The sequence below is a fragment of the Leptidea sinapis genome, chromosome 43 (assembly GCF_905404315.1).
Source record: "Leptidea sinapis chromosome 43, ilLepSina1.1, whole genome shotgun sequence".
Taxonomy (NCBI): Eukaryota; Metazoa; Arthropoda; class Insecta; order Lepidoptera; family Pieridae; genus Leptidea; species Leptidea sinapis.
In genome coordinates, this window is record NC_066307.1 from 1452932 (window position 1) to 1474685 (window position 21754).

General features: G+C 34.6%; 1 protein-coding gene across 5 annotated transcripts in view; it reads right to left on the minus strand.

The window, feature by feature from the left end:
• The window catches only part of LOC126977046 (protocadherin-like wing polarity protein stan), a 196629-nt gene that overhangs the window by 75190 nt on the left and 99685 nt on the right, over positions 1 to 21754 (minus strand). Inside the window, exon 3 of one of the 5 annotated variants that reach the window (XM_050825703.1) lies at positions 20273 to 20310. The exons of the other annotated variants lie outside the window; for them this stretch is intronic. The gene's annotated coding sequence lies outside the window, so the exon portion shown is untranslated. The remainder of the gene's footprint in view (positions 1 to 20272; positions 20311 to 21754) is intronic. 5 annotated transcript variants of the gene reach the window in all.

The following is a 21754-nucleotide window of genomic DNA, read 5'->3' on the forward strand; positions in this document are numbered from 1 at the left end:
GACGCATTCAACTCGACAGGTGAACGTATATCAGCCCCTGAATTCAATACAATCTTTTGTGCTAGCGCATATAATGGCGTACGCATTGGGAAAGAATGGCTATCACCTAACCCAATGATAGCCATTATTTTCTACGTTATATTCTGTGGAACAGGCATTTAGTAATATTTATAAATAAATAAAGAATCCCTTAAATAATTTATACGACTAGATAGAGCCTCTTGCTCCAAGACCGATGAAATTTTTAGTAGGGGAAAACTACATAGAATTACAAAAAATCTTAACTTCATTATGAACTCAACCTAAAAAACATAACGCGTGCATCTTAATAATACAATTTTATTAAATACATAAATACACAATATCGAGAAGTGCCTAAACAATCAAACAATATTGAAGTAGAAATATTTATTTCGTTTAACTATATTATATATATAGATTAAATTGGACGAAACAAATAAAAGAAGTCAAGTCATTAAAAACTATTAATAATTTTCTTAAAATTACAACATTTTTAATAACAATTTGTAATAACTTATTGAGTAGATGTTTTTTTTTAATTTTTAGTATCTTCAGTATCAAATTTCAGTTTTTCATATTGTAATTCTGACAAATATTCTTCCAAAAATATAGAAATTGTAAAGATAATGATATAAGTCTTCTAACAGCAGCATAATTATTCATTTTTTCATTTCGACCTATTTCACGACATTTTTCAACAATAAGTTTATTGTTGGAATTAAAAAAAACATATTTCTGTGAGCTCTAATTAACAATCTACAAACAAAAAATATTATTATTTAAAAAATACTTTCAAAGGGAATACTTCACAAAGAGATTCAGTTAACGCTTTTGTGCGTCAGCCCATTCAGTGCATTGTTCGGAGATCGCAGCAATTTCTGTCACAGCCAGCTCTATAGAGCTTTCAGCTTGCCAACTTTGCCACAATACGACATAAATTGATGAGAGATGGAAGATTAGCAGGATTATACTGATTTGTTACAACAGAAAATGTTTTGATGCAATTCTGTGAATATTTTGAATTTCGAATAATGTAGATAAGAAGATAAGATAAGCTATTTCGCACAAGATGTCGGCTATCACAGCGGCCGCGGCGCCTTGCTCTGTCGTCAAATAACGTGCAATCATTTTCGTGTTTCGGATTTAAGTTTTCGGTCTAATCAGACTTAACAATTTAACATTATATGTAAACGACCAGTGCGATTGTGATGGCACTTAATCAAGTCAATCACTTAATTAGTATTAAGATAAGGTTGTCGAAAAAAAAAATTATTGGAAAAGTTAATCTTAATTTTATTGATTATCTATTTGCACCATCTAGATTTACCAGTGGGAGGATCCTTTACACAGGATGCCGACAAGATTATAGGTACCACAACGGCGCCTTTTTCGGCCGTGAAACAGTAATTTGTAAGCATTATTGTGTTTCGGTCTGAAGGACGCCGTAGTAAGTAAAATTACTGGGCAAAGGAAACTTCACATCTTATGTCTCATGGTGACAAGCGCAGTTGTAGTACCATTCAGATTTTATGGGTTTTTCATGAATCCTGAACGGCACTATGCACGAAACCATGATTAATAGGTAAAGTATGGAAAACCTTGTTCGATACTGGAATTCACAAGTTTGAAGAGAGATATTAAGTTACGTGATTGAAAATACCATAATCATATTGAAAAACCATAATCATCAGCGAGCGAAAATTACAAAATGACTACTTGAGAAGAGTTGTCAAATAAGTTTATTTTATTTATTTATTTTTGAGTTTCGAATTTAAGTTTGGAAAATATTTTCGAGTTGTAAACAAATTCTTTACAATGTAAAACGTTCATTCGTTCCTTTTCATAGTTGACATAAATGACGAAACGAATATATTTTTTCAAACTTTTTGATACATTCTACATCCTTAGGCACATATAACACATTTTTTCTCACGATTGCCACTGTTTACACAAAATATTATAAATAGTTTGTTATCTTTAAAAAAATATATATATTTTATAATAATTATTCCCATACGCTTTTTCCATCAAAATCAGTTCATTATTTTGTGACATAATATAATATCTGAACCACAGGTTCATACACTTTACAAACTTTTGTTTCAATATAAATGGCACGATTTAAGAATACTTTCAGAAAAATATTTTTAAGAAAAACAGAATTTACTAAGCTAATGCTAAGAAAAGAAACATTGCGAAATCTTCAAGTCACTTGAGCCGAGTTTCATATCAAGTGTACTCCTCGAGTCAAGATAGAGTTCATACCCTTATTCCCGGGTGTATTTACTTAGATACTGCCCTTAATATTGATTTATTATAGCATAGAAAAGGATATTCCATTGCTGGTTCTTTAGGAGAGTTCCTCAATCATAATTCATATGCTACAAGTGTAGGAATAATATATCTATATATAGTACGTATAAAACTTATATACATGGATTGCGTTCAATAAAAAAAATGTACATAAAATGAATGTGAAGACTTAGAAAAATGACATTATAGAGTAAATCATGTTTGAATTATTTACTTTACGCCCAACTTCTAGAAAATGAGAAATATCTTTTGATCATCGTCTAAACTCTAACTGATAGTAGATTATTTTAAAACTAAAACCCTGTGCTTCAACCTGTCAAGTCAAAGCGCGAACGACTAAAAACTCCTTCTCCTCCGTTCGTCTGGGCGTCGTTTCGAGTGACTACTCGTCTGAAAGATAGAACCAAACTGATCTGAAAATAACTGGGTGGTATGAGCAATACGCAAAATTTTGAGTACCTCTTTGCCTCCACCAGGGGGTGAGAAGACAACTCGACGATGATGGTGTCATTTAATCCACATTGTAACCTTATTTGTGCTTATATAAGGAGCTTAATGGCTTCGAGAACATAATACTGATTACAAAACTTTTGACCTCATTTAATAGTTCTTAACAATTAAGAACTTACGCTATCAATTTCATTTGGTTTAAATATAACTTACAGACATGTACGTACACATAAATAATAATCGGTCGAAGTTAAATTAAAACGCAAAAGAATATAATCCTTGTAGAAAATTAATGTGAAATGAGTGAAATAGAAACTGAAATACGCCTCGGTATCACAAATTATCATCAACGCTGATAGTTAAAGTTGAAGAGTATTTAGTTTATTTGTTCGTTTGTGTGAACGCATCTATTAGTTATTAGTTTACAACTAGATGCAGCTAGCCTGAATCACCACTCTCATACAGAAATATAAAGTTCTACAAACATATTGATCCTTAAGACACTTAAATAAAATTCCTATTTCTTTCTTATACATAAGTCACAACAATAATAGCAGCGATGGCAAACGTCCTGATGGAATGACCGTGGTGGCTTGAGCACGAGGAAGGGCGCTGATGTGGGACGTGACTTGTGTCAACACTCTGGCCCATACTCATATCCAAGTTACGTCTGTTAGTGCTGGGGCTGCTGCTTCGACTGCTGAAGACAGCAAGCGTCCCACATATGTTGGTCTCAGTGAGTCTTACATCTTTGTGCCGCTTAGTGTCGAGACACTTGGCCCATGGATCCTAGAGGGATACATACTATAAACCCAAACGCTGGCAGCTATTTCGGTCAACGGATCATCCTAGCTATCTATTTTTTTATGGAAAAGGAGGACGAATGAGCGTACGGGTCACCTAGTGTTAAGTGATCACCGCCGCCCACAATATCTTGCAACACTAGAGCAATCACAGGAGCGTTTCCGGCCTTTAAGGAAGGTGTACGCGCTATTTTGAAGGTACCCATGTCATACCGTCCCGGAAACACCGCATGAGGAAGTTCATTCCACAACTTTGTAGTACGTGGAAGAAAGCTCCTTGAAAACGGCACTGTGAAGGACCGTCACACATCCAGATGGTGGGGATGATATCCTAACTAATGGCGTGTCGTGCGAAGAGCGAATTCAGCAGCAGGAATCAGCTCTTCGGAACACTCCCCGTGATAAATGCGGTAGAGGACACACAATGAAGATGTCTCTACGCAACGCCAAGTGATAAACTGCGTTGCTCGCGGTCAAATGGATCGAGCTAATACTGGGGTGCGCCAGACCAGAGATGAAGAGCAATACTCCATATGTGCCGGACCTGCGCTTTGTACAGCGCTAGAATGTAGGCCGGCTTGAAGTATAGCCGTGCTGTATTTATGACGCCCAGTTTCTTCGAAGTCAATTTGGCTTTGCTCTCCAGATGGCCGCGGAATTGGCAATCGCTCGAGATTTATGTTGTAGGTGTCCAACATATCATTGATATACAGAAGAAACAGCGTGGGAGATAGCACACAGCCTTGGGGCACTTCAACGTTCACGGGCTTGGGATTCAAGCAATAACCGTCGATAACGACTTGTATGTGTATGCTGCGCCCAGTGAGGAAGCCACTTGTATAAGCTCTCGGGAAGCCCAAATGATGCAAGTTTTGCGAGAAGCGCCTTGTGCCATGCACGATGAAAGGCCTTCGCTATATCTAGGCTAACTGCCAGGCCTTCCTCCTTGCTTTCGATAGCCACCGCCCAACTATGCGTTAGGTATACTAGAAGATCATCAGCCGATCGAACATGGCGAAAGCCGTACTGTCGGTCTTTAATCAACTGGTGACCCTCTAGGTATACCAAGAGCTGGCGGTTAATTATGCTCTCCATGATTCTGGAGAACAGGGAGGTAATATCTATAGGCCTGTAGTTTGCCGGATCCGAACTGTCTCTTGTTTTTTGGATCGGATGGACAAGGGCTGACTTCCATGAGTCAGGGACTACGCCGTTTGTATGAGTGCCGGAATAATAGCGTTAGCACCGACGTCAACTCAGGGGCACACGTTCTAAGCACGATTGGAGAACAGCCATCCGGCCCGCTCGACTTCCTGACGTCCAACGAAAATAGTCTGAACTGTACTTCAGGGATAGAGCTCTGACACCGCGGGATGGTCAGGGGGCATTTTCCGTTGTCGTCAAGAGTCGAGTTGGAGGCAAAAAGATCTAACGCGGTATTGCTGCCTGTTCCTTGGTATACTTCCCCGTGACGATAGTTTTAATTTAATATTATCGTAGTATTATAAATATAGTTATACGATTTCTACATAAATATTTACATGTTAGCCACAATAGGTATTGTATTACGTTATAAAATATAATACAAAGGAAGCATTTATGTAACAAATAATTGAATAATTGTTATGTCCCCGACTTTGCACACCGATGTGATAACTAAACCACAACCAATTTGAACGGAACATTCCGCACACTGCAGTGGGGATATAATTTGTCCAGTATATGTGAATGCTTGACAAATTACTGGATTATCCCACGCGTTGCCAGCTGTGTAGGTCAGAGGTGAGCTGAATTTATTGTCAATTTCCTTGAATCAAGCTACAAATACAATGGAAGATGATTTTTTTATATAATTCTAAATGGCAACTCAATAATTCTACATTAAAATTATACTCAGGACTGTTATGAATTACTTCATCCACTCACAGGAATTCCATACTATGTTAGATACCCATGTCAGGGATTTTCATTTAGAATATGAACTTTTAACGTAGTCGGTCGCTAAAAAGCTACATATAACATGCCATGCATGAAGATCGGACTGGATGTTAAGTTAACAGTCATGCCAAATGCAGATCTAAATTTTTTAGTCAAATTCCTTTAACTACATTTATATTCACGAAGCTGTCTTAAATTTAATTGAAACATATGAGAATTTTTAATTATTATAATTACAGATAACTCTACATTTAAAAGAATCTCTATCCGGCGTTTAGAGGGGTTACCTGCCGTATTGTATAACCAATCGATAGTTTAAACACTGTTGGAATAATATAAGTTTATACATAACGAGTTTTCCGCACAATTTCCCCCGCATTCAACCAAATCGTATAGCGTACTGGCTAGACACCAAATTTTCCCGCCATGAGTCACTTATTCACCAAATATTGTTACAAAATATACGCTTAAGTTAAATGAAAGTCCAGAAGTGGACGTCTTCCGGCTGATGATGATGATATTTGTTACAAATAAAAATTTCAATTAATATTTCAATATAATTTTAATAAAATTTATATGTATTATGATTTATTGAAGTCTGCGCAATAATTAAAAAGAAATCTGATTAACACACTGTTTCCATGGGAAATGTAATCACTGCTTGTTGTAGAGATTTCTTATGCGACTCGGTGTCTGTTTGTCACAGAGCTTGCCTTGTCTTCTAAAACTGGCCATTATTTGTAACCTTGTGACGAGGTACAGACTCTTGCTTTTTTTTTATGAAAATAAACAATACTTGATATACTTTGGCTGAATCCTTCACCCTATCTTCACAAAAATAAAGCTTTGTGAATCCTTGATCAGACACCCCCCATCATAACATGACTAACGCAGAAAAACCACGTTCTTTTTACAATGCACTTGAATTGCGAAAAAGAATATTTATAACATTTAATTATCAAAAATTAAATAGATACTTATAAAAGGAACGGAATAAAAACGCGCGATATCGGGAAAATAAATCATTTTAATTTTTGTTATAGGTAAAATAAAATAGTCTGATGAAGTAGATTAATTTAAGTGTATTTCTAATTTTAGCACTGATTCTTAAAGCTGCTTATATTGAAAAATAATGAACTTGGCAATAAACTGAATACCATTATGTAGTAAATTAAAACAATAACATTATAACAAAATGTACTAATTCAGAAATTACACATGGTTAATTACATTTAAAACATATATTTACTATCAGTTCTGCTAGACGCAAAGCTAGCACAAAGCTCGCCTACAACTAAAACAAATTAATTAAACCTATTAGTTTCATTGAACGTATCAAACCTTTGCTAACGGTGATTAGCCATTGCGGTTTCTTATTTCTATGTAGTTAATCGTAGCAGGTTTTAATAGAATTTGTTTGACTGGATCTTTGATTTACATCGTTACATAATATTCAGTTCCAGTTCAGTTAACAGTTCCACGCATAAATTCAATCATTCTCAGCAGTTGTTCTCGTGACATTTTGTTGTCCATCGGTCCTTCTGCCTGTCTGTCTGTCTGTCAAGGCCCTTTATCTCGGGAATGCGTGGAAGTATCGAATTAGAAGAAGAGTAAAACAATTCACTCAAGTCTACACTCTCTTGAAGCTGCTAAATCTAACTTCTAAGTTAACGCAAAGAACGACGCAGCCATTTATTACTAAACACAAAACGTATTTCGACACTCTCAAGGGAATCAAAACTTATGGGGTATTTTCCGTCCGACTTGCCGACCTAGCACTAGGAAATTTTGGCAAGTAATACCGTCTTACACTATATAAGCATAGGGAAAAGTCTGTAAACTATACACTTGTAATTTAATAAAAAACAGGATCTTTATGACTTTTCACGGTTTTTTGAATCTTTTTATATTTGAATTTCAAAATTTTGCTCGTTCTCTCGAGATTACCCTAGAACTCGTTAGCGCTTAATAAAAAATAAATCAATTAAAATTAAAGAAATGCATAGCAGTTCTTGTGTTTGCATCTTCACATAAATTCCTAGCTCAGTCTAATATCGCATCGAAGAAATACTCCTACATACTTCCTGCTAAAAGGATTAAATTACTGAAACCACATAAAACGAAACCAGCATCTTTCTAAGCCACAAAGAACGGATTCCCTATCATATCTCCGGGATGAAATTACTCCACTTCGAAGATGATAAAAAAGGCGCATGTTGTATTAAATGCTTACACGAAGGCATGACTGAGGCTGCTGATGAAATTGGAAATCTAATAATGCGTGTTAAGGCTTAATATCGATTGTAACTAATTGGCTTAAATTTGGGGAGCAATTTCCGTTAATAGGGTTTATTTTTAAGCCTTATAAAACTGGACCGTTTCGTGCGCACGCAAATTTATTTGGAGTATTTAGTTTTTTATTCTTATTCTTCCTTTCTTCCATATTTAAAAGTTGTGCAAATTCTCGATTCTCCAAATAACGTATTCTAAAATTATTTATGCATGCGGCCGATTACTAAGTTTCGGTACTTATTACTTTGTCAGTTAATTATCATGTTTAATGATTTTGCCCTTTTGGAAATTGCGTAATGCTAATTTTTTCCATGTGATAGGAATGAATAATAAATAAATTCCTCCGGTGCAACAAAACACCGAGTAATTACATAAGGGCGCGTTATTTATGATGTAATGGGGCGATCACCAACCTTCGAATGGATCGCATGCTAGTAGATGGCTGGTCTGAAAGAAAACAGACTCTTCTATTTTAAGTAGGAAGTAATAAATAACCTTTTATTTACCGATTGGTAGCTTTTTCCCGCGACTTCGTTTGCGTGGAATTTGATTGTATCGCCCTACCTCAAGGACGTTCAAAATTAAAATTTTAAATATTTGCTGTACGCTGATAACCTGTGTGCTTGATTTTGATGATGTTAATTGAATCGTTATGGATTGAAAAGTAAAACATAAACAAAGAATTTTTTGTCACGTTACTATTAAAAATAGATTACAATTTGTGATCTAATTACAAAACATTGTAATCTATACATATAAAAATGAATTGCTGTTCGTTAGTCTCGCTAAAACTCGAGAACGGCTGGACCGATTTGGCTAATTTTGGTCTTGAATTATTTGTGGAAGTCCAGGGAAGGTTTAAATCTATATATATATATTTAAATTAATTGCTGTTCGTTAGTCTCGCTAAAACTCCAGAACGGCTGGACCGATTTGGCTAATTTTGGTCTTGAATTATTTGTGGAAGTCCAGGGAAGGTTTAAATTTATATATATATATATATAAAAATTAATTGCTGTTCGTTAGTCTCGCTAAAACTCGAGAACGGCTGGACCGATTTGGCTGATTTTGGTCTTGAATTATTTGTGGAAGTCCAGGGAAGGTTTAAAAGGTGAATAAATATGAAAGTGTTCGGAATTAAATAAAAACAACAATTTTGTTTTTCCTTTGATGTGTCCCCCGTCGTCCGATATTTGTTTTGTATGGACATATTTTCTATGAGATAATTTATTGACGCACGGTTTGACAGTTCTGCTGTGAAACAATTTCATTGCAACCACAGGGTGCATATTTTACGAAATAATTCTTGATGATATGAAATATTATTGACAAATTAATAAAAAAACATTATTTTATTTATTATATACAGAACAACGTGTGTCGGGTCAACTAGTACTTCATACATTTTTAAACAGATGTACTTCAATACCTGTTGATAGACATTCATACATAAATGTAAAGACATACAAGTCATACATGTACATGCATGCAAGGGAATTAAGTGTTGTCTGAGACATGAATGTGCTAAGAGGGTTGTAGAGACAGGATGTGTTGACAGGATCGCATCCGGAATGCCCGCCATAAACACACTGTGTAGTACTGCAGCTAAATACACCATTATTACAAACATGTTTCTTACATTATTGTATGTAAGCATGTTAGTTTAATTAGAAATAATTCGAAGTGCAAATTTTTGCGAATTTTTGGAGATGTGGATTCTAAATAAAATTTTATTTCTAATATTTTTCTAATATTGACCACTTTTACACAAATTACCTTGCCCCAAATTAGGCATATATAGCCTGTGTTAAGGGTTGCAAGACAACGATATATTTAATACAATATACTTACTCAAACATACATAAATACATATAAACATCCATGACTGGGAAACAAACATCCATATGCATCATATAAATGCTTGCCTACCGGGATTCGATCCAATTTACGGAAATGGTTTGATCATATGAAGGTCTATGCTCTGACACAAATAATTCAAGATCAACATATGAGCTCTTGACAGTGTCGTCTTAAACGTAAGCGGGACACAATGAATAATGTATGCAAGCGACAGAATGCGCTCCTTATGTAGTACTTTCTTTTTACTGCATTTCAGTTCAATTGTTAAGTTTAGATAGAAACAGAGAATCTGTTTATCAGCATAATTTTAGTTTACAAAACATGTCGGGTCTTCAAGAAGTTAATTTTTTGTGAAGATATTCTTCTGTTGTTTAGAAGATCGCTGGTGCAATAGGAAGAACATTCGACTCTCACCACAGTACCCGGGGTTCGATCCTGGACCGCCTCGTACAATTGCGTTTTCGGTTTTCTAATTAATATGTACGTTTATTAGATGCTTTATAAGATCGGCAAAATTACTGTAATTACTCTAGTATTACTAGAGACGGGAGAGGCTGTGGTGATTACACACCATCACTTGTTTTGCCCTTTTCTTTAAAAAAATATATATAAATGGAGCAGTCTTATGACGTGGATTGTATTTAAAACTAATAGCACCGGGAAAGAAACAAAAAGCGAAAATTAAGACAAATTACTTAATTAAAGCACAAAATTAAACCAATTTACGTTTATTACGGAAAACAATTGATTTATAGAGATAAGGAGATGAGTTATTAGGTTGAAAATGCTCGTTTTATTTTTCTTTTCTATAGATACGGTCAACCTCACAATATTTAACAACAGGCTCAAATAACTTCACACAGAAACCAGGACGTCTAGACACATAAAATTTGCGCATTGCTCTATACACGACGCACACAACATTTACAGCAGCCAGGTTGTTATCGAATAGAATGAGTGCTGTGTGAAAATTGTAAAATGATTTCTGATGCATTTTCTTGGGCATTTTCTTTTCTCTCTCAAAACATCTTATATTCCGAAGCGGCTAATACAGTATGAGATTATTTTTAATTGGTTAGAAAAAACAATTTGAAGATTCATCTCAGTGGTATCTGACTACTGAGCTAGGTGTTTTTTTTCCGGTTAATATAGTTTTTTATGATATTATATGATATATATTGTATGAGGAATATGACAGTTGTGGATATATATATATATATATATATATTAAATACATATATATATATATATTTATTAAACCAATAAATATTATATAGTTGTCTAGGACTCATCGTACAGGCTTTGCCTGATTTGAAGCAAGAAAACTTGTATTTACTTTTGAATCACTGTCGCTTATGTTTTATTTTAAACCCAATATGAAGAGTTCATTGAGAATTCTTTTAAAATATAAATAGGTTGTAATACCCTACAGTTCTACTGCTATCATTAAGAGGTCAGGCTTTCTATATTTAAGTGTCATAAGAGCCAAAATGTCTTGTTGAAATCCCGGTAAATATAATAATGTAAATTTGGGTCTATCCCAGGGTTTTGTAGAACCACACATATGGTAAACAGAATGTGTCATAAGTCGTTAGTAAATTTTCATATACACGAATTAGTAAACATGACCTAATTTTCTGATAGAATATGTTCCAATTATAGAAAAATGTTACTTTTCAAGGCTTGCTAAGTAAACACATAACACTTACTATTACAGCACCAACTTATGTATAGGGAGGGCGAGCTAGCTAAACCTTTTCTTCCAGAATTAAAAGTGCAACAAGCTGTGAAATGAGCAAGCTGTCAAAAAAAGTGCGTACACTGTTCTAATAGGATGGTGACGCTCCAGTGATTCCTCTGGTGATCACTTAACATCAGATGACCGACACCTTTGTCCTCCTCTTCCATAAAACACTATCTGAACGAATGTGACCCGATAAAAAGTCGTTTTCTCCAAACTAAAACTCCAGGAACTGGGAGGGAAAAGGAAGACATTCAATATCAACCACGACTAACGTTGTCACATCTGAAAATGTCCTGGAATCATGTTTATCCTGTTCGGTCAATAACTTTAATAGAATTACTAAAGTCTATAAATATTAACCCAATACATTCGAAAAATAATTCAATTTCTATTTATTAAATTTGTTATTGACGGAGAAAATAGAAGAGAAAGCTGTAATAGTAATCAGCTGACCGTACTGAGTGCAGACAAATTGATAATTGTGGATATAAAATGTAGTTTCAACTTGCAGTCAGCGTTTGCTGCTGACAATAATGGTTTTATATAACCGGATGTTATGTTCATACGTACACACTTACATACTTTATATAGTACCTATTTGCTCAATAATTTCGTTACTCTTAATTGTTGACATGAGTTTTCAGTACCATATACCGTTTGCCCTCTCTCTTGCGATTCCCAAGAAACTCTCTTCAACATATTAGAAAAGTATGGAACTTCATTCCACGTTTTCCAGGTCGAAATAAAAAATATGTGTACTATATAATACATATACGATTAATTGCACGTTTTGGATATTCGCTTCATTATGTGTCTTCTATAGCATTTATCACGGAGAGTGTTCCGAAGAGCTGTTTGACCTTAGTTCTGCCGCCAAATTCCACCTTCGCACGACACGCTACAAATTAGGATATCCTCCCCACCATCAGCTGGATGTGTGGCGGTCCTCCACAGTGCGGTTTTCAAGGAACTTTCTTGCATGTACTACAAAGCTGTGGAATAAAAAAAGGAATCGAGCTTCCTTGTGCGGTGTTTTATGTATATAGGTACCTTTAAAAAAGCGCGTACACCTTCCTTAAAGGCCAGCAACACTCCTGTAAAATTCCTCTGGTGAAGAGAACGTGGGCGACGGTGATTAGTACAGTTGCAGTTTATAAAATAAAAACTGTTTACAAGATAATTAAGTTATATTTGGTAATACGTCTTTTTTATAGTAAACGCAGTGGACGCCATACCATGTGAGCTATTCATAAATAGATCTGTTTATGACTAAATTTATACATCGCATTTGCTTATGTCTAGCAATTAAAACAGAATTGATATTCAAAACATCCCAAAACCTTTGCTGTAATTACTCAATCTAATATATCCAAAGCAACTAACATGGTCCCTTTACAGAATGCAAATTGCTAATAGCGAAGGTCTCTCGTGTCGAGGATCAAATTATTCTGGTCACAAGTCGCTAGACTAAGGGCTTTACATGTACTTATAATTAATCAGCTTAGTAAAGCATGTGCCTGTAATTAGAGAGGTGTGGGTTGTTCTAAGAACGTTTAATGCTATTCTGAGTTTGATAATTCTGTATTCTCGTATATAATAATACTATAGGTATATATATATATAAAGTAGAGCAATCTTAACGAACCTTACGAAGATATGTTAAATTCACTTATTTAAAAAATTATTTGTTGTGACGATTCAAAAGCGCTTAAAAGTTTATTTAACTTTGACTTTAAATAATTCTTGATCTTGTTTGAGGAGATGGAGTGCTAGGTTAATATGTTAAACTAGTTTGAATCTGTCCTTTGCTACCTTTCCTCATTTCTATCAGTAAGTCAGCTTTGGGAAATAGTACATTACTGCAGCGGCCAGCAAAACTGGCTACGAACGAAAGTGTTAATGTTGTCAGAGGCACACATCGTAACCCGCCAATGGTGGCGTTAAAGAAAGTTCATCATATCTACTCATTGTGTTCACAGCTCATTTTGACGAATACAATTACTTTACAAAATCAATAAGCGTAATTAAGTATTGAATTATCATACAACTTCAGTATTTGCTATATCAATATTCTCACATAATGTGCTAAAGTTTTCCATGACACTGTTAAAGAACAGAAGTCGGGGGTGTATCGATTAAATTCATGTTAAAGCCATGAAAGCAGTAATGGTGTTTACAGCACAATAAAGTAATAAGTTTGGCGCCAGTGCACGACACCGTGGTTATATCTGTATTTTATGCAAATGGCAACCCTAAACCATAAACCCATTAGCATAGCGACTGTTTTCCAACGATATTTTAGATACTTGTAGCTTAAGTGAATGTGGCTTTTTACTACTGAACTTATAATACTGTAAATTATTACTTAATACGTTGTATATTTTTGCCTTGTTAGTTGGAGAAGTTGTGACTGTGTCTCCACCGTCTGCTAAGTATTTTTTTATGCTTCATATTTTTTTTTATGGAACAGCAGGACAGTTAATCGCATGGATCATATGTTGCTAAGTGATCAGCGCCGCATACTTTCATTACGTAGAGAAATTGCTGCGTTGTGAATCAACTACATCTACCACTAGGAGAGTTTCTAAGAGCTGTTTGCTTTTTTTCCTGTCGTAGAATTCCAGTTTCACAAAACAATTATTAAAAACTATTATCACCACCTGATACCTATTTTTCATCATTTTCATCATCACTTTAGCGGAAATACGTCTACTGATGGACAAAGGCCTCCCCAAAAGATCTCCTCGACGATCAGTCCTCCACCGCCCTCGTCCAACCTATTCCGGCGATCTTGACCAGATAATTGGTTCATCTTTAAGACTAGTAACACAGCCTCCATCAAATATCGGCATTTTTATTTATCCTACAGATCTCCTCGATTATAATTCGATCTTGCAGGGAAACTTCGAGCATAGCCCTCTCCCAATGTTTCATGGCCGCTCCAAGGGCAATCCCTTTGAGCGACCATGAGCTTTTTCATAAGGCCCATAGTTAGCGACCACGACTGCGTTCCTTATGTCATCACTGGCTACACACACGCAGTACCATAAAAAAATATGTACCACCAAACTGTATAGAGAATTCCTTGCGTGGTATTTTCAGTTAGATACAATATAGGAAGGTGAAAAATCGCGTACTCCTACCTAAGAGGTTGGCAACGAACGTGTGGTTCTTCTGATGTCCAATGGACCATCGACACTATTGATAATTTATTTATTTACGTTTTAAATTTATTTACGTACTTCGTATGTTTGTTTATACCTCCCATTAGTAGTAGCAGCCTTTGATCAAAAAGCCTTTCTCATATAAAAAAAACTTATATAGAGTAATTATTGATTTATTAATAGGTACCTTCTAGGCCAAAACTCACAATAATAAATATTGTTACGGGTCAGTGCTTGGACAGGGTTCGGAAAACACCATGATTTCATAAATAATTTATTTCAGGTCGCAGCAAATATGCTTTTATCGGTGTCGCCCAGAATATTCACTTGAACGTACAGATATTGAATGAATGTGCGACCCTTTATTTACCGGTAAGGATCATTCTAGAATAATGTCGAACATTGTAGAAGGTAGTAACAACAAAAAAATGTTTTTGTAAACAACATCAAGGTTACTTTACACCGGTAAAAACACCTTACGAATTCTCGCGAACATTATACGTAACAATATTATAAGTACAATGATACACGGCAAATGATTCATTCGTCTACGGACGGAAATAAAGAAGAATTCTCAAAGTACTCCTTATATTACATGATTGCGTCATATGACCGTTCCCACTTTCAAATCGTTTGTAATGTGATACTCAAAAACCCTTGAAGACAATTTAACGGTGCTTACGTCAAATTACGCAATTAGTGTTAACTCATTTACAGACACATCCTGCGGTTATGATAGCCCGCATCTACTCAACGAGAGGAACAATCATTCGAATACGACTTGACAAGTTAACTCCTTAAGTAAAATGAACAGCGGAGATCACTTTAAATTTTTGTTTCGTATAATGTATTTAATCATTTTATAAAAAGAACTAATTCAGGCGACTAACAATTATCTTGAAGTTATTATGGTTGAAGGTCTTTTATTTTCTACTTAAAAGCGTCTTTACATAAATTTTTACATATTTAATTTTATTGTCTGACCTTTTAAATGTCTTTGACAAGGTTTTTTATGGAAGGCAGGTCAGAAGAGAATTTTACCAGTGGGAGGCTCCTTTGTATAGGATTTCGGCTAGATTATGAGTATCACAACGGCGCCTATTTCTGCCGTGAAGCAGTATTGTGTAAGCATTACTGTGTTTCGGTCTGAAGGGCACCGTAGCTAGTGAAATTATTGGGCAAATGAGACTTAACATCTTATATCTTAAGGTGACAAGCGCAGTTGTAGAGCCGCTGACAATTTTTGGGGTTTTTCAAGAATCCTGAGCGGCGCTGCATTGTAATGGGCAGGGCGTATAAATTACCATCAGCTAAATGTCCTGCTCATCTCGTCCCTCATTTTCATAAAAAAAAAAGAATAAGTGTTACCTGATGGTATGTAATCACCGCAGTCCATACTCTTTTGTAACATCAGAAGAATCATAAGAGCGACCTTATAAACAAGGAAACTTAGAAAATCAAAAACACACGGGGACGTGACGAGCGAGTTTCAGGGCCCTGCGACTGTGCTGTGATTCAATTATTGAAGGTTTGTGGGATACTATATTATGCGTGTCTACTTTGACACTGAGATTATAATATTAATTAAGAATGTATATTTTTTAATTTAACTAAGAAAAATCTTCTACACCCCACGCTTTTTCTTACAATAAAATATATTTTTTTACACTATTTTCAATTTAAATTTATTTTCTATTTTTTAGTTGAATTTTATATAAAGGGTGCTTTTTAGATTTTTTTAACTATTATTTATTTTTCATTTTTTAGTCAAATTAGTGTAATGTTATCGGTCCTCGATAAACCTACAAAGTTTGAACGAAATCTAGCCGTTTAAAGTGGGTCATAAACGCGGTGCCAAAAAAAAAAGTATATTAATTTTTCTTATGTTTTCTTCTCAAATTCTTTCAACTATAGAATACTACAATATCAGAAAAGTGGACTTTATTTTATTTCCAAAATATTAGAGTTCTGACTTCTAACGCATATTGCGCTCACTAATTTCTTTGATTAAAGCTAGTGCTACACGTTTATACAAAATACTGTTTAATGGATTAAAGTGCGTGTAGTTGTACCTACTTTATTTTTTCATTAGGTTTTTTGCGTAAAAGTTACCTTTTATCTATATATATATAAGAGATTTTCACGTATATAGTCACTCATCACGATATCTCTGTAACCATTAGCCGTAGAGACTTGAAATTTGGATTTTACGAAATTTCACCCGCAATTTTTTTTTATTATGAACAGAACAACGTCTGTCGGGTCAGCTACTTATATATAATAATAAAAATATAACGTCAAAAAGAGCTTACAGGAATCTAGGTTTCGTTATACGCAACCTTTTTCAAGTCTCCTAGTGATTTGTATTTTTACCGATCAAAAAAAAAATGGGTAAACGGTAGTTCGTATTGCCCACGGATAAACTTAGCATGCTTTCTTGCAAGGGACTTTATATTTTTTAAATCTGTTAATATGTTTTATTGTGAACTATAAATTAAAAAATATATAAAATCTGAACAACAATTAAAAACAAAACAGCTTGGTCGTTCGGCTCGTTAAATGGTCAATATTTTTGAAACAAATCGATTTATTGCGCACCATATTAGATATTCGGTATACTTTATGCTGATAACATCATAAAGTTTACTGTCGCTGTCTTGTTTATCGTAGGAAGTAGATCGTCATTTGAATAACGGTCTTGTTATCTAAGAGGTCTGTATAGTATCTATAATAAATTGTAGAATCCATTTTAACTTGCAGAGATTAAAGATTTTTATTCAAAAACTGTATTTTGATAACCGATTGTGAAGTTTTATGTAATCTAAAATAAATAAGACAAAAGTTAGAGTAATTCTATCTGTAGATAATAGGGGTTAAAGTATGGAATTGCCGTTACATTGTAATAGGTATTTCAAATTGACATAGAACCTTCATGGTTTGAGATTTTTGAGTGAAACTTTTTTCACATGGGACCTATGTAGTTCTTCTTTAAAAAAATGTGTAACATTTGATTATCGACTTTCAGTTGTTTTTTTTAAGCAGCTTAGACAAGAAAGATTGATATTTCGAAATTTCGAGTGATTTTTGTATACGAGTTCCGACGCGGAACTAACGTGGCAGAAAAAGCTTGCAATATCAATGTTGCGTTTGGAGAGGGGTCTGCTAATGAACGCACCGTGCGATTTTGGTTTAAACGCTTTCTTGATGGAAACTTTGATTTGATGAACGAACCACCTGGAAGACCGGGTGAATAACAATGAATTGAAAGAGATGATGGAACGCGATCCGAGCCAAACTACCCAGGAATTAGCGAAATGGTTTAACGTTACCTTACCAACAATATTGATACATGTGCGACAAATCAATAAAATAAAAAAAATGGGTGCCTCATTATTTGACTGATCTGCAGAAAGAAACGCGTGTTTAAACTTGTGTTGCCTTGTTGAATCGATACAAAAATGAAGGAATATTGCATCGAATTGTGACATGCGATGAAAAGTGTTTTTTTAACGATAACCGTAAGCGAAAAATACAATAGCTGACCCCAGGTCAAACGTCGCAACAGTGTCCTAAAGCAAAGCTTACCAATAAAAAGGTAATGGTAACTGTTTGGTGGTCTCAGCGTGATGTTATTCACTATAGCTTTCTCCGATCTGGTCAAGCAATAACGGCAGATGTGAACTCGGAACAATGATAGCAAATCTAGCAGTGAAACAGCCCCGACTTATGAATCGATCTTCACCATTATTGCTGCATGATAACGCGAGACCTCATACAGCACCAGAAACCGTTTTAACTTTACAGGAACTGCAATTAGAAACCATTCGTCACCCTCAGTATTCGCTAGACCTTGCTCCAACGGACTACATTTTTTCGTGATTTGGACAATTTTCTACGTGATAAAAAGTTTTCTTCTCAGGAGGCAGTACAAAATGCTCTTTCACACAGTTTGTCGAATCTAGATCACCACAATTCTATCGCAACGGCATAAATAACCTTCCTAATAGATGGCAGCAATGTATAGTTAATAATGGTTATTATTTTGATTAAATAAATATGTTAAATGAAAAAAAAAACAATTTCAATTCTTCAGTACAAATCCAAAGTAACTCCTAATATTAATTAAAATAAAATTAGACTTAAATTTAATCAAAATAAGAAGATATACTCAAGAAAGTCACGCAAGAATTTTATATACCTATGTATGAAGACACACAAGACAAATTCCTTGATAAACATTAATAAACTATGTTAGAATCTTTACAAATCTCACAGTAACAAAACCAAAACAGAATACTGTAAATTTCATAAATTGAAATCAACTCCATTCAGAAAATACTTCCATTTCAAACCAAATTAATTTCAAGTAAAAGTATACGAGCGTACGCTTAAATCTTCAAGTACCCGCCTTTATTCAATCAAAAAACAGTTTCTGCACTTCAGAGTTACTCAGTGCAAAACTTTAATATTAGATTAACCGTGAATCCTTTGAAAGAATACCTTTAAACCGCTTCCTTGGCTCTCCAAGTCTCGACTCTTTCAAAGCGCTACGTTTCACTGCATTTGTTTCATCTCTCAATTGAACCTGCATTTCAAACTCTATTAAATTGTATAGTTTATTCATTCGTTTCAAATTATTTGAGCGTACACTTGTGTAACTTTTAATTTAATCACGAAGAGTTTCTCTTATACTGTACACACGTCTTAAATTTGAAAAATCGGTCCAGCCGTTAGGAGGAGTTCAATAACATACACATGAGCAGGAGAATTATATTATATGGACGGAATTGAGAATCTTAACCAATCTCAAATTCACTGGAACACACAAAAAAATCATCAAAATCGGTCCAGCCGATTAGGAGGTAGTTCAATTGTGAATCTACCTGAAGACACACAGAAAGTTTTATTAAAATCGGTCCAGCCGTTTAGGAGGAGTTCAGTTACATCAGACGCACAAAAGAAATATATATATTGGGATATACCGAAATACATAAGAGAAAAAAAAAATATTAATTGTAATTACTAATAACTCAAGACGCATAGCACGATTCGATTCAAATAGTGTACGCATATAAACCATTCACTGAATTCAAATAATGAATGATTCATAGAAACACAACCTATTCCAGAAACACTTTGTTTGAAATTAGAAGACAAAAGAGCTATGGCATCAGCAATCAGTAATTTTACTGAACTACCCTCGGATTTTTAAGAATGTATAAAACTTGAACAAATAAAACTTATAAGAGATCTGGATTCGAACCGGGGTCTTCTGCTTTCCGGATCACCCAATGTCCCATCTGAGCTATTATATAGTGGCGAAATTTACTATTGTATTCTTATGTTATTGTAGCTGTTTCTCATTAAAACACGGATAAAACTACATTTTTTAAATTGAAGCCTAGCTAGATCGATTTAACACCCCCGAAATCCCCTGTATACTAAATTTTATGAAAATCATTGGAGCCGTTTCCGAGATTTTATGTATATAAGAATATCTCGTTTAAAGATATAAGATAAGATAATATGTCATCTCATGCTAATGGAGAATAATAAAGTATTTGTTTAAAAAGACGTAAATATAATACCTACTTAATAATTAAATAAACAGTATACAAGAACCATCAAGAAAAATGTAAAATGTAGAGTGAAACTCAGCCACTGTAATAATTCATTTAACTACTCACTTTACAATTCTGATAGAGTGCATCCGAAACCAGCTTACCTGAAACAAAAAACAAATTGTATACAACTGCAGTTGTGATAGCTGAATACTAAATGCTAACGAACTAGCTTTTTTATGACTTAGTTGGGATGTTATTCCGTACGTGTGGAATTTGGTACTAACATTCCTTCATAAAACTATGAAATATACTTTTTTTATTTAAAACTTCTCTAGCCACTCGTACTTTAATTATGTGTATGTAATGAGGCTAAGCTACACTCGGATAAGTAACGGTCATTCGGGTAAAGTAAGCTCGAGTAGAATAGGGGAGCACGATCTATGTATTATGCACCATTAGATTTATATAGTTATACTAGCGGACCCGACAGACGTCCTGTACACACGTGTTAAATTTTAAAAATCGGTCCAGACGTTAGGAAGAGTTCACTAACATATGTAGGAGAATCATTTGTCGACTGTATTGAGAATCTAAACCAATCTCAAATTCACTGGAACACTCTAAAAAATCATCAAAATCGATCCAGCCATTAAGGAGGTAGTTCAATTGTGAATCTAAACCATCCTCGAATCCACTTGAACGCACACAGAATATTTCATTCAAATCTGTCCAGCCGTTTAGGAGGAGTTCATTGTCAACACACGTACAGAAGAATTATATATATAAAGATATAGATAAGATGTATGTCGTATTATTATCCACACATTGATTATCAGCCACATCTATCATATAATTACATTAAATGCACCACACTTCAAATTTTATTATAACTTCTAGCACTGTGGAGATTCGAAAGACGTACATTTGAAGACGATGGTTCGCTACTTCGTTTATCAATTGTACATTCCTACCATCCGGATAACCTTAAAATAATTTACACTACACTACATCCGTAAATCTCAACGCGAAAACTAGGCCGACAGCGTATCGTCACAAAAGTTTGCTGTCGTCAGTAAAGCGTTGCTGAATGTTTACGACTTGTCAATCAAAATCGGTTACAGTAACTATATCTACACACTACAACAACTCACAACACTCCCACATATTCGGAACACATATTCATACACACTACATGCATATCTATTTAATAATTATGTATCACAAGCGCACATTATTCAGGACTTCTTCTTCCTTTTTTATATTATATATATTTAGACGCAAGTATATTGTGAGGTTATGGTATTAGCTCTCAGCTAATAAGCGTTAAAGCTTGTAAAATTGATATTCAATTTTAATATATGTTTTAATTAGCATCGTAAAGCACAATTTGTATCAAACAAGGGAGGATGTTCCACTACACGGTTGTTTGAGACCCTCGACTTCGTCTCTTGCCTACAATTACAACCTGGTGGGAATTGCTTAATGTCTGCACTTGGTGAGCAATAGAGTAATCTTGAATAGACCAACAACTTAATAGTATCGCTTAAAAACTAATGAAAAGTTAAATTTTAATATTAAAAAGACTTAAAAAAATTGTTCCAACTA